Source organism: Mobula birostris, chromosome 1 (genome assembly GCF_030028105.1).
Source record: "Mobula birostris isolate sMobBir1 chromosome 1, sMobBir1.hap1, whole genome shotgun sequence".
Lineage (NCBI taxonomy): Eukaryota > Metazoa > Chordata > Chondrichthyes > Myliobatiformes > Myliobatidae > Mobula > Mobula birostris.
Window position 1 is genome coordinate 158,276,774 of NC_092370.1, and position 12,026 is coordinate 158,288,799.

Here is a 12,026-nt window from a genome sequence, read left to right on the forward strand (position 1 = left end):
ATACAATGATAACAAACTTGAACTTTCCCTGTAACTGTAGCACTATATTCTGCATTCTTTTCTTTTTACTACCTCATGATCTTCCTGGATGGCACACAGAACTAAAAAGCCCTTCATTGTTTCTCAGTATGTGACAATAACAAACCAATATCAAGTTTCCCCCCCACAGACTGGCCTTCAGGATTCACACAGCAGTGGTGCTACCAAGTCACCCTTGGTGATGGATGTTTTGGTGCCTCTTAGTTCAAAGTAAATTTTATTATCAAAGTACATGCACATCACCAGAGAAAACCGAGATTTATTTAGCATGGTTCCACATGTAGTGGCACCTATTCATTATCTGAAAAAGAACAATGGGTTTGCTTGCCCCCATCTGAATTTGAAATCATGTTGTGGGCCACTCACATCAAAACACCTGATGGTAAGGAGTAAGAGTGTGATAGATCAGCTGGTTAACCGGTGTCCTAAAAAATAACCTTAAACTCAAACGTCAGTAAGACCAAGTAATTGATTGTGGACTTCAGAAAAAGAAAGTCGGGAGAACACACACCACTCCACATCAAGGGATTAGCAGTAGAAATGGTGAGCAGCTTAAACTTCTAGGTATCAACAGCTCAGAAGATCAATCCCGTGCCCAATATATTGATTAGGAGTTTGAGGAGGTTCAGTATGGCACCAAAGATTCTTAGGAAATTTCTGCAGAAATACTGTGGAGAGCATTTTTGACAGGTTGCATCATCACCTGGTACAGGACTGAAAGACTGCAGAGGGTTGTAGTCTCATGAAGCTCCATCATGGGCACAACCTTGCCCACCATTATTACTAACTTCTCACTATCACAGGGGAGGATACACATTTAATGTTTTAAGTTTTAAGAAAAACTTCTTCTCTGCTATCAAATTTCTGAACAGTACCTTGATGCTGCCTGTCCTACCGAGTTCCTCCAGTATTTTGTGTTCATACCTTGTTCCTCTTTTTGCACTATTTAGTTTTCATTGTATCTCATAGTATTTTTATGCATTGCACTGTACTGCTGCCACAAAATAACTCATTTCACGAAACGTCGGTGATAATAAACCTGGCTCTGTTCATTGTAACCGCTCGCTGAACTAAACAACCACCACGGTGGATGAGTTAAGTTAGCAGGAGCGGACGATATTTAGGTCTTCCAGATTTGACCGGAGTGAGGGGAACGGAACCTCATTTATCAGACCAGAAAAGGACAGCCCCCCCCACCCCCAACCCGTACACTTCACAAGCCCCGGGTTCGACTTGACCCACTCCAAGCCGCGTCTCAGCCCGTTGAAAGCTGCCAACGTTACCTCAAAATAACTGGTCCAACGAAACCTCAGGCCCGCGCCGCCACCGTTTGTTTACCCCGCAGTCACTGGGCTTCTTCTTCTCCCGCTACTCTTACGCCTTAGCCACCCGCTGTCCCCGCCTGTCTCCCGTCGCTGTTATTCGTTAACCACTACCCCAGCCCTCAAGTCCCTCCTCCTCCTCTTCCTTCTCCTTCTCCTTCTCCTCTGGCAGCTTCGCGCCAACACTCTCGGGTCGTCCTTTCCAAAAACCGCGCCACTTAGCCGATACGTGATGACGTGTGCGCAGGCTGGAGAGCAGGCGTGCGCGCTCCCTGCCGACAAAGACTGACTGAATGACGGCAGTGGGGCTTTGGCACGTTTATTTGCTCAGCCTTTTGATGAAGGAAGGGTGATGATTTCCCCATGGAAATAATAAGGGAATGAGGTTTATGATTTTAACAGTGCCAGCTGAGTTGGTGCCTCTAGGGTAGTACTGCAGTGATGAAGATGCTGAACTCACTTTGCTGCCTCAGGTGGGCGCAAAAGATCCCGGGGAAACACACGCAAAATGCTGGAAGAACTACGCAGGACAGGCAGCATCTGTGGAAATGAACAAACGGTCGACGTTTCGGTCCGAGAACTTCATCAGGGAGACACATGAAACTGCAGATGATAGAGTAACGCAAAATGCTGGAGGAAAACCGTGGGTCGAGCAGCATTTATAGAGGAAAGGAGCCCCACGGGCGCTGCTCCACCTACTCATTTCTCCAAGATTGTTGTTGTCAAAGATCCCAAGATACTGCCTTAAAGAGAAACAGGAATGTTATTTATTCGAGGTGGGGTGGTCACTGTTTATTCCTTACATATTAATGGAGCAGGGTGCTCCACTATTAATTTAAAAAATGATTTGGAATACCCAACAATTCAGGCAGCACCTGTGGACAGAAGCAGGGCTAGGCTGGGCTGCAGCCCAGGGGCCCAAAATAGGTAGCTGCTATCATGGCAGACAAAAAAAAATATGAGAGTGGAGCACAGAAACAAGAAAAACAGGACTGTGACAAAGAAGCATTAAAAAAGACATTGAAATTGACAGAATTTTTTAAACCTGTTCTCGATGATGCAGCAGTACCATCGCTCTTGTCACAGTCTGAGACCGGTGGACAAATGGAGACTTGTTCAACAGCTAGCGCTAGCACCATCGTTAGCACTGTTACCACCGACCTTGCCACAGTCAGCAGCTAACGTTGAAGAGGCAGAGAGCATGACTTTGGGATTCCCAACCACAGAGGTCTCTGAACAACCAAGTGGGGTCGCCATTAATGTTAATGTTAGCGCTACTGAGGACCCTTACAGCACTGATCCTGCTCGCTGGGGAAAGGAAATGTTAGATGATCTAGTCCGAGTGTACTGGGCTCAGAAAGGGCCAGAGTCCTGCCAGAATAAGGATGTGGATATCAAAGCTACGGAACAAGTATACAAACAGCAGAGATGTCTTTTCTCCAAATTTCACTTTAAACGCAAGCTCGTAAACGGTGAGTACATATCAAGGCAATGGCTCTTATATTCCCCTTCCACCAGCTGTGTGTTTTGTTTTGCATGCCGCATCTTCAGTGATGGTAACTGTCAGTCTATCTTCGAAACTGGCTTTACTGACTGGAAACATGCTGCTGAGCGCATAGGAGAGCATGAAAATAGCGAACACCACAGGAAAACGACACTGACCTACGTTACACTAGCGTCTGACAGCGGAAGAATAGATACAGAACTGCAAAAATAGTTTGAGTCAGAGTGTGTCTTCTGGACTGACGTATTGAGAAGAGTGGTGGCGGTTGTGAAGTTTTTGGTCGAGAGGGGACTAGCTATCCGAGGCTCCAGTGATATATTTGGCAGTCCTGATAACGGCAACTACATGGGCATTCTAGAGGTAATAAGTGAGTTTGACCCGTTTTTGAATGCGCACGTACAGAAATTTGGAAATGCAGGATCAGGCACCCCTTCATATCTTTCACCTAAAACATGTGAGGAGTTTATTGAGCTCATGAGCCATCGAATTCTGTCAGAGATTGTCAGTGAAGTCAAAATGGCCAAATACTTTTCTATTAGCATCGATTCAAACACAGATGTTGCACACGGCGATCAGCTCAGATTCATTTTACATTATGTGTCAACTGATGGAAACATTCAGGAGCAATTCTCACGATTTCTACCCATTGAGAGCCACACAGGGGAAGCTTTGTATTAGTCTGTGCTCAAAGTTTTAAGAGAGATGAATGTTGACATAAGCAACTGCAGGGGGCAGTGCTATGACAATGCTGCAAATATGTCCGGTGCATACAAAGGCTCACAATCCCGCATCAAGGAAATCAATCCATAGGTTAGTATGTGCTAGATCTCATTTTACAAAAAGATTATTGGAGTATTGTCAAGTTTCCTAGTTTGCATAGTACCATCTCTCTTGGCCTTTTTGTCTCTCATTTCCATTTTACTTTCTCAGAACACACGATTGAGAAAAATACCTAGTTAAAAATGCTTTGGCATTGTTTGAGAAATAAGGCCTATGGTATGTGCAGCAATAGCTAAATAATTATTTAAGATTGGGTACATCATACTTCATCTCCCTCATAACTTTACTAAGCCAGCTAAGCCTAGGTCAATTTTTGAGTGCTTTAGATGCTGTCCTTCAATCTAAGAATCTGCATTACTTTTTGTCCTCCCTCTTAAGGCCTGTAAGCTTATAGCCTACGTATTGTACTAAACCAGTCTCTTGGTTCACAGCTTTGATATTTAGACCAGTACGACCTTTGCTCTTGTTCTTGCCTTTTTTTTGCTTGGTACAGCAGCATTTTACGGTGTCGGCAGGGGCCCATTAGGGCCCCCGGCCCCACTAAATCCGGCCCTGGATAGAAGACAGTGCTAACTGATGACAGTAAGCAGGTGAATGACTCCGATCAAAGTAGTTTATTGCACCATTACTGTTGCTGAGTTCATCTATTGATCATCATTGGATAGAACATGCTCCAGAGAAACGTATAAGTTGTGACTATACTAACAAGTCTTTCTTTCTTTGTGGCATTTAGCCTGAAGGACCTGAGTCCTGAAGAAGGGTGTTGGCCTGAATGTTGTTTATTTATTTCCATAGATGCTGCCTGACCTGCTGAGTTCTTCCAGCATTTTGTGTGTATTGCTTTGGCATTGCAGCATCTGCAGAATTTTTCATGCCTGTAATTTATCCATCTAAAATTGGGTATGGTGACTTGGAGCTGTATGCACCTAGTAAACTGGGTGAATTCTGATTCTCTAAGATTAAAATTGATGGTTCACTTTTAAAATTATGTAGTGTTAGGGTTGAAAAGTGGAGTGTTTGCACATATGAAAAAAAACTTTAAGCTACCACTATGAAACACTCACAAAGAAAATAAAAAGGGAACTCAGGCAAAATATCTTGACCTAGACTAGAGAATGTTGAGGATATTCAACTTGTTATCAATGGAAGTAAAGCAAAAGAAATAAAATATTTAGAATTAAATAGAATCTGGACAAGATTCTGTAATTCTAAGCATTTTATTTCTATGAGGGAGAAAAGATTTGAGACTTGACTTAAAGAGCTGATTTTGCAAGGTTACATAGAGCAGTACACACAGGAACAGGCCCTTTGATCCATCATGTTTGTACCAACCAGATTGACAAGTTAAACTGTACATCTGCCTACACATGGTCTATATTCCTTAATTACCTGCTTGTTCACATGCCTAAGTGTCTCAGTCTTCTGAGACTGAGTGTTCCAGGCACTCAGCACTTCTCTTTTAAATATTAGTAACTCTCTTTTAAACTTTTTGCCTCTCACCTTAAAGCTATGTCCTCTAGTATTTGACATTTTTATCCTGGGAAAAAGACCATTCACCCTGTCGATGCTTCTTATAATTAAATATACAGTATATATTAATTTTATATACAAGATGGTTCAAAGGAAAATAGGCTGTTTGGGCTAATGTCCCTCTTCTATCTATACATTGTATCATTCAATGTAGTGTACAATCAGGTCAATAAATTAAAAGAAACAAGATAAAAATAAACATTCACAAATATTTGGTTAAACTTTTATTCAAACATTCTATCCAGTTTTGAACACATTTTAGGTATTGAAGAGTATGGAGAGGGTAGAAATTATTAACTGAAATGGAACCAAAGATTTTGATTATTGATGCAAGACAATAAAAAGCTGATTTTTAAATAAGTTAGATCCAAGAATCAATTAAATAGCTCTGATTGTGATATTTTGAAGTAAATGGGCACAAATTTCATCATGGTCCGACACATGTCTTGTGGTGGTGGAAAAGCAGGAGATGAATCTCAGGGTACAGGATAACTCCATCTCTAATCTGTAGCCACAATATTCATTTGGCTGGTCCAGTTGACTTTCCAGGATTTTGATGGTGGGTGAACATAGCAAGTGCTAGTGTAGATGAATATTGTCGTTGTCAGTAATGCAGTTGCCTGGACAACTCTCAGGCCCTGATTTCATGAAGAGTAGAGGAGCCAGGCAAATCTGATGGCTGATTCCTGGTCCTATTTGTTTTCATATTTTTATGTGGCTTTAATAAGATTTGCAAAACTGTACTAGACCAGCTTGCCTTGAGGCAGTTACTTATCATATGCAAGTCTTTGTTACTTACAGCTGTGATGTTTTTGTGGAATACCTTGTATAGTCATTGCTATTGGGTATTTCTTGATTTTATGTGGTTTGGAATTGAATTCCCATTGAATATCAAGGTAGGTTGTTGAAGATCACCCAAGATCAGCCTCAACTTTGATGTATGATGGAAAAGGCTCAAATCAACCACAAACATCATGCTTTATATAAACTACAATCTCAAGTGATTAAATACTTCCCCCAGATGCACCTTGTCCAGTTTAACCAGGACTCTTTGATATCATCCTTCCTGCTGGCAATGGCTTTTTGTTCCTCATCTTCTCCTTCCCTCTTTTCTTAAGTAAAGATATGTTATATTGGTGATGATCCAATCTAATCTACTGCAATCTTTACAAAAAATCTGGGAATATTTTTAGAGATTGCAACCAATGAATAACTGCTGATTTTTGTTCTTCCTTTGCTTTCACACTATCTTTTGTCAATTTTTGATATGCATATTGTATTTACCACCTTTAATGCTTGTTTGTCATGATATTTCCCTACCCCCTATTATTTAATCTTTCCTGGGGAAAAATGCTAATAGGACTCTAGAGGCAATAGGCAGTTATGTAATGATTAACTGGGAATGCTGGCAAAATAAACTGTTGTTTCAGCAGCAATGCAATTAGCTGAAACTTAGCCAGATTCTGAGTTACTGACCTGAAAGAACTTAGTAGACAAATCCTGGTTGAGAAGTTACAACAAAAGTTACATGTACTTATGACTTTGTATACAACTGACTGGTTTAAAACAATCAGATTCTACTTCCTGCTTTCCACAATGGATGCAGTTTTTATTTTGTCTGTATTTTTACATGGTGGAGCCCTTTCAGATATTAACATTGTGGCTTATTGATATTACTTGTTTTGCATCTATTAATATAGAAACAAAGGGATATTTACAATAAAATACAGATAGAGCACACCTAATTGAGGTTGAATCCTGATGTCTTGTGCTTAGTATGGAGTTTACTTGCTTTCTGTTTGACCACATTAAACACCATTTTAATGTTTTTTAAAAAATACTTCCAACTGTAAGGAAGTGACATTACAGCTGTGGTTTATCTTCAATTATTTCACAGATAAGATATGCTCTGGCAGGTCCCTGTGACTGTAAATCTGTGCTGAGTCTCGACCATTTGGAATGGGAGTAACCTCCCAGAGGTTCCCAACCTGGGGTCTATGGACCCCTTGCTGTGTGGTATTGGTTCATGGCATTAAAAACATTGGGAAACCCTACTCTAGCCTGTTGTAATACATTATCTGCCATAGTTTATGGATGACAATGTGAATAAACATTAATGATTACAGTAGATCATGATCTCCCTGTATTGCTGAAACCAGGCAAAGCTCACAGTGGATATCAGCTATTTTTTGGTAACATCAATATATGGATGGAATAAAACAATTAAAAGTCGAGGTACATTGGGAAAGATATCTACAAAATTTTCAGAGTGAATTAAAAATAATTACAACAAAAAACACTGCTTATTCCAAACAGTGTGGCAAAACCTCAGGATTATGTGCTTAGCCCACTGCTCTACTCTCTCTACACCCATGACTGTGTGGCTAGGCATAGCTCAAATACTATCTATAAATTTGCTGATGATACAACCATTGTTAGCAGAATCTCAGATGGTGACGTGACAGCGGGTTGAGTGGTGTCACAGCAACAACCTTGCATTCAAAGATCTGATTGTGGAGTTTACAAAGGGTGAGATGAGGGAAGACACACAAGTCCTCAGGAGGGATCAGAAGTGGAGAAAGTGTGAAATTTCAAGTTCCTGGGTGTCAATATCTCTGAAGATCTAACCTGGTCCCAACATATCAATGCAGCTCTCAAAAAGGCAAGACAGCAGCTATATTTCATTAAGAGTTTGAAGATATTTGGTTTATCACATAAGACACTCACAAACATCTACAGATGTACCAGCGTGAGCATTTTGACTGACTGCATCACCATCTGGTATGGGGGGGGGGGGGGAGAGGGGGAGGGAGGGAAGGCGCTACTGCACAAAATTGAAGTAACCTGCATAGTGTGGTTAAGTTATTCAGCTCCATCATGGGTACATGCCCTCATAGTATCCAAGACATCTTCAAAGAGTGGTACTTCAGAAAGGTGGTGTTCATCATTAAGGACCCCCCCCAAAACTCATTCTTTATTATTTCTCATTGTTACCATCAGGGAGGAGGTACAGGAGCCTGAAGGCACACAGTCAATGATTCCGGAATAGCTTCTTTCCCTCTGCCATCCGATTTCTAAATGGACATTGAAGCCATGAACACCAACCCTCTACTTTTAAAATTTCTGTTTTTGCATTACTTATTTTAATTTAACAATTTAATATACATGCTTACTGTAATCCATTTTTTCCTAATATTTATCATGTATTGCATTGTATTGCTGCTGCAAAGTTAACAAATTTCACAATATATGCCGGTGATATTAAAGCTAATTCTGATTCATGTTCCACATGCACTTGTGCTCTATATCTATAAATGCTTTTGTACCATTTACCCTAACCTCTGATGAAGATTTTGAAAAGGAAGCATTGATGATACCAATATTTCACACAGAAACCCATGGACATTAAAATGCAATATAATTGAGGAATTTGAATTTCAAAGGGTTGAAAATGTGCATGGCAATAGACCAGACAAATTTCAGGTTAGATTAAATCTGTTGCATCATTGGGATAACGTTAGAAATCTCATCTGTAGTCATAGAAAAGTACAGCACTGAAACAGGTTCATCAGCCCATCTAGTCCATACCAAACCATTTAAATGGCCTATTCCCATCAACCTGTGCTGGGACCATAGCCCTCCATACTCCTACCATCCAGGTACCTATCCAAACTTCTCTTAAAACGTTGAAATCGAGCTTGCATGCACTTGTGCTGACAGCTCATTCCACACTCTTGCGACCCTCTGAGTGAAGTTTCCTCTCTTGTTCCCCTAAAAATTTTCACCTTTAACCCATGACCTCTGGTTGTAGTCCCACCCAACTTCACTGGAAAAAGCCTGTTTGCATTTACCCTACCTATACTCCTTATCATTTGTATACCACTTATCAAATCTCCTATCTTCTATGTTCCAAGGAATAGTCTTAACCTATTCAATCTTTCCTCCAGACTCAGCAACCCCCTTGTAAAATTTCTCTGTATTCTTTCAACTGCTTCATATGTTTCCTGTAGGGAGGTGACCAACACTCTACACAATACTCCAAATTAGGCCTCACCAATGTTTTACGCAACTTCAGTACAACATTCATCTCCTTTACTTAACACTTTGATTTATGAAGGCCAATGTGCCAAAAGCTTTTTTTTTTTAACTACCCTATCCACCTGTGATGCCACTTTTAATGAATTATGGACCTGTATTCCCAAATTCCTTTGTTCTACCACACTCCTCCGTGCCCTATCATTCACTGTGTAAGATCTACCCTGGTTGGTCCTATTGAAGTGCAATACCTCGTACTTGTCTGCATTAAATTCCATCTGTCATTTTTCAGCCCATTTTTCCAGCTGGTCCAGTTCCCGCTGCAAGCCACGATAGCCTCCCTCGCTGTCCACTACGCTCCCCAATCTTCATGCCATCTGCAAATTTGCTGATCCAGTTAACTACACTATCACCCAGATCATTGATAGTAATGGCAATCAACAAAGGACCTAGCTCCAATCCTTGTGGCACTCCACTAGTCAGAGAGGCAACCATCTACTACCACTCTTTGGCTTCTCCCACAAAGCCATTGTCTAATCCTATTTACTCCCTCGTCTTGAATGCAGAGCAACGGAACCTTCTTGACCAACCTTGCATATGGGACCTTGTCAAATGCCTTACTACGTAGACAACATCCACCTCCTTGCCTTCATCCACTTTGCTAGTAACATCCTCAAAAAACTAACATTGGCAAGTCATATCTAACCACAAAATAAGCCATCCTTGACTATCCTTAATCAGTCCATGTCTATCCAAATACTTATATATCCGGTCCCTTAGAATACCTTCCATAACTTTCCCACTACTTATGTCAGGCTCACTGGCCTATAATTTCCTGGTTTATTTTTATAGCCCTTCTTAAACAACAGAACAACATTGGCTATCCTCTGATCCTCTCCAGCGTCACTTGTCACTAACAATGATTTAAATATCTCTGTTAGACCCCAGCAATATCTGCACTTGCCTCCTGCAGGTCTGAGGAAACACCTTGTCAGGCCCTGGGGATTTATTGACCCTAATTTGCCTCAGGACAGCAAACACCTCCTCTGTAATCTGTATAGGGGCCATGAAGTTGATGCCACTTCTATGAACTCCTGAGCAAATGCAATGCAAAAAAATATTTAAGATCTCCCCTTTTGGTTCCACACATGGATTGCCATTCTGATATTCCAGTGTATTAGCTGGAATTAGTTGATTAGCTGTAAAAGAAAATGATGGGTTGCCACGACCTCAAAGTGATGTATTGTGATTACTGATTGTAATACTGTTGTACCACACTGCAGCTTGACTTAAAGACCATTTTCCACAATAAATCAAGTATAGTATCCAATGCTTACTATAGAGAGTGCAAAGAAGATTTATAAGGATGTTGCCTGGATTGGAGAGCATGTCTTATGAGAATAGGTTGAGTGAACTTGGTCTTTTCTTCTTGGAGCGACGGAGCACGAGAAGGATGAGAGGTGACCTGATAGAGATGTACAAGATGATGAGAAGCATTGATCATGTGGAAAGCCAGAGGCTTTTTCCTCCGGGCTGAAATGGCTAACACAAGGGGATAGTTTTAAGGTGCTTGGAAGTAGATACGGAGGGGATGTCAGAGGTAAGTTTTTCCACACAGAGTGGTGGGTGCATGGAATGCACTGCCAGCGAAGGTGGTAGAGGTAAATACAATAAGGTCTTTTAAGATTCTGTTAGATAGGTACATGGAACTTAGAAAAATAGAGGGCTACACACTAGAGAAATTCTAGGCAGTTTCTAGGGTAGGTTACATGGTCAGCACAACATTGTGGGCTGAAGGGCCTGTAATGTGCAGTAGGTTTCTATGTAGTAAATTGAGACAAAGAGACTGTAGATGGTGGAATCTGGAGCAACAAACAAGATTCTGGAGAAACTCAGTGGGCCAGCCAGGCAGCATCCATGAAGGGAAATAAGCATTGACATTGGGAATTGAGACACTTCATCTGGGCTGAAAGATAGAAGGAGATAGAAGGGCTGATAGCCAGTAAAAGGAGGTGAGAGGAAGGGGTAAAGCAAGAACTGGCAAGGTGATGGGTGGATCCAGGTAAGGAGGGGTGAGAGGCCAATCGATAATAGAAGATCAGAAATAGTGACAGAGGCTAGGAGGTGGGTGGACATGACAAAGGGCTGCGGAAAATCTGAACAAATGCTGGAGCTATACTTCACCTCTATAGACATGAATGAAAGCACCACAGGAGTATACTTCAGAATATTGTCTACTTATTTCAGGAGTGATGAAAATGCATTAATTTAGAAAGTTTACAAGATCTGGAAGGGTCAGATTAAGCAGGAAATGTCAAACAAGTAAGGCAGAACAATTGTGGACCCTACTGATAAATAATGAGCAGCATCAAGGAAACACAGAAAGCTAAGTAAACAATAGTGATTAAAATAACAAGAGGAGCTAATGATATTAAATTATTAATTTTGCTTTAACTTGAGGTATTTGCAAATTAGAATGCAAATGTCAGTATAATTCATTTAATAACAGCCTGGCTTCAGAGCAGGTTTAAGATTCAAGCATCATTTCAAGAACTGAGCAAATATCTGTAGCATACTCAGCATTGATGGTTTTGGGTGAGAAATTAAACCGAAGTCCAGTCTGCATGCTCAAATGTGTACATAAACAATGCTGTTATATTATCAGAGTGAGCAAGGAATTTCCATCAATGTACATAAATATGTTAAAAGGAAAAGATACCATAAAAGGTACAGATTAAGTTGTCCATCCAAGGTCTACCCTCTTAAGTATCTGTGCCAAGCATATAAATTTAAAAAGCACAAGTATTAGGATCAAT

At 40.8% G+C, this 12,026-nt stretch overlaps 1 protein-coding gene across 1 annotated transcript in view; it reads right to left on the reverse strand.

Annotated features, from left to right (window-relative positions):
* rad51 (RAD51 recombinase) overlaps nt 1-1,554 on the reverse strand; it is a 62,831-nt gene extending 61,277 nt beyond the window's left edge. Inside the window, exon 1 of the mRNA XM_072264829.1 lies at nt 1,323-1,554. The gene's annotated coding sequence lies outside the window, so the exon portion shown is untranslated. The remainder of the gene's footprint in view (nt 1-1,322) is intronic.
* Between the last annotated feature and the right edge of the window lie 10,472 nt (nt 1,555-12,026).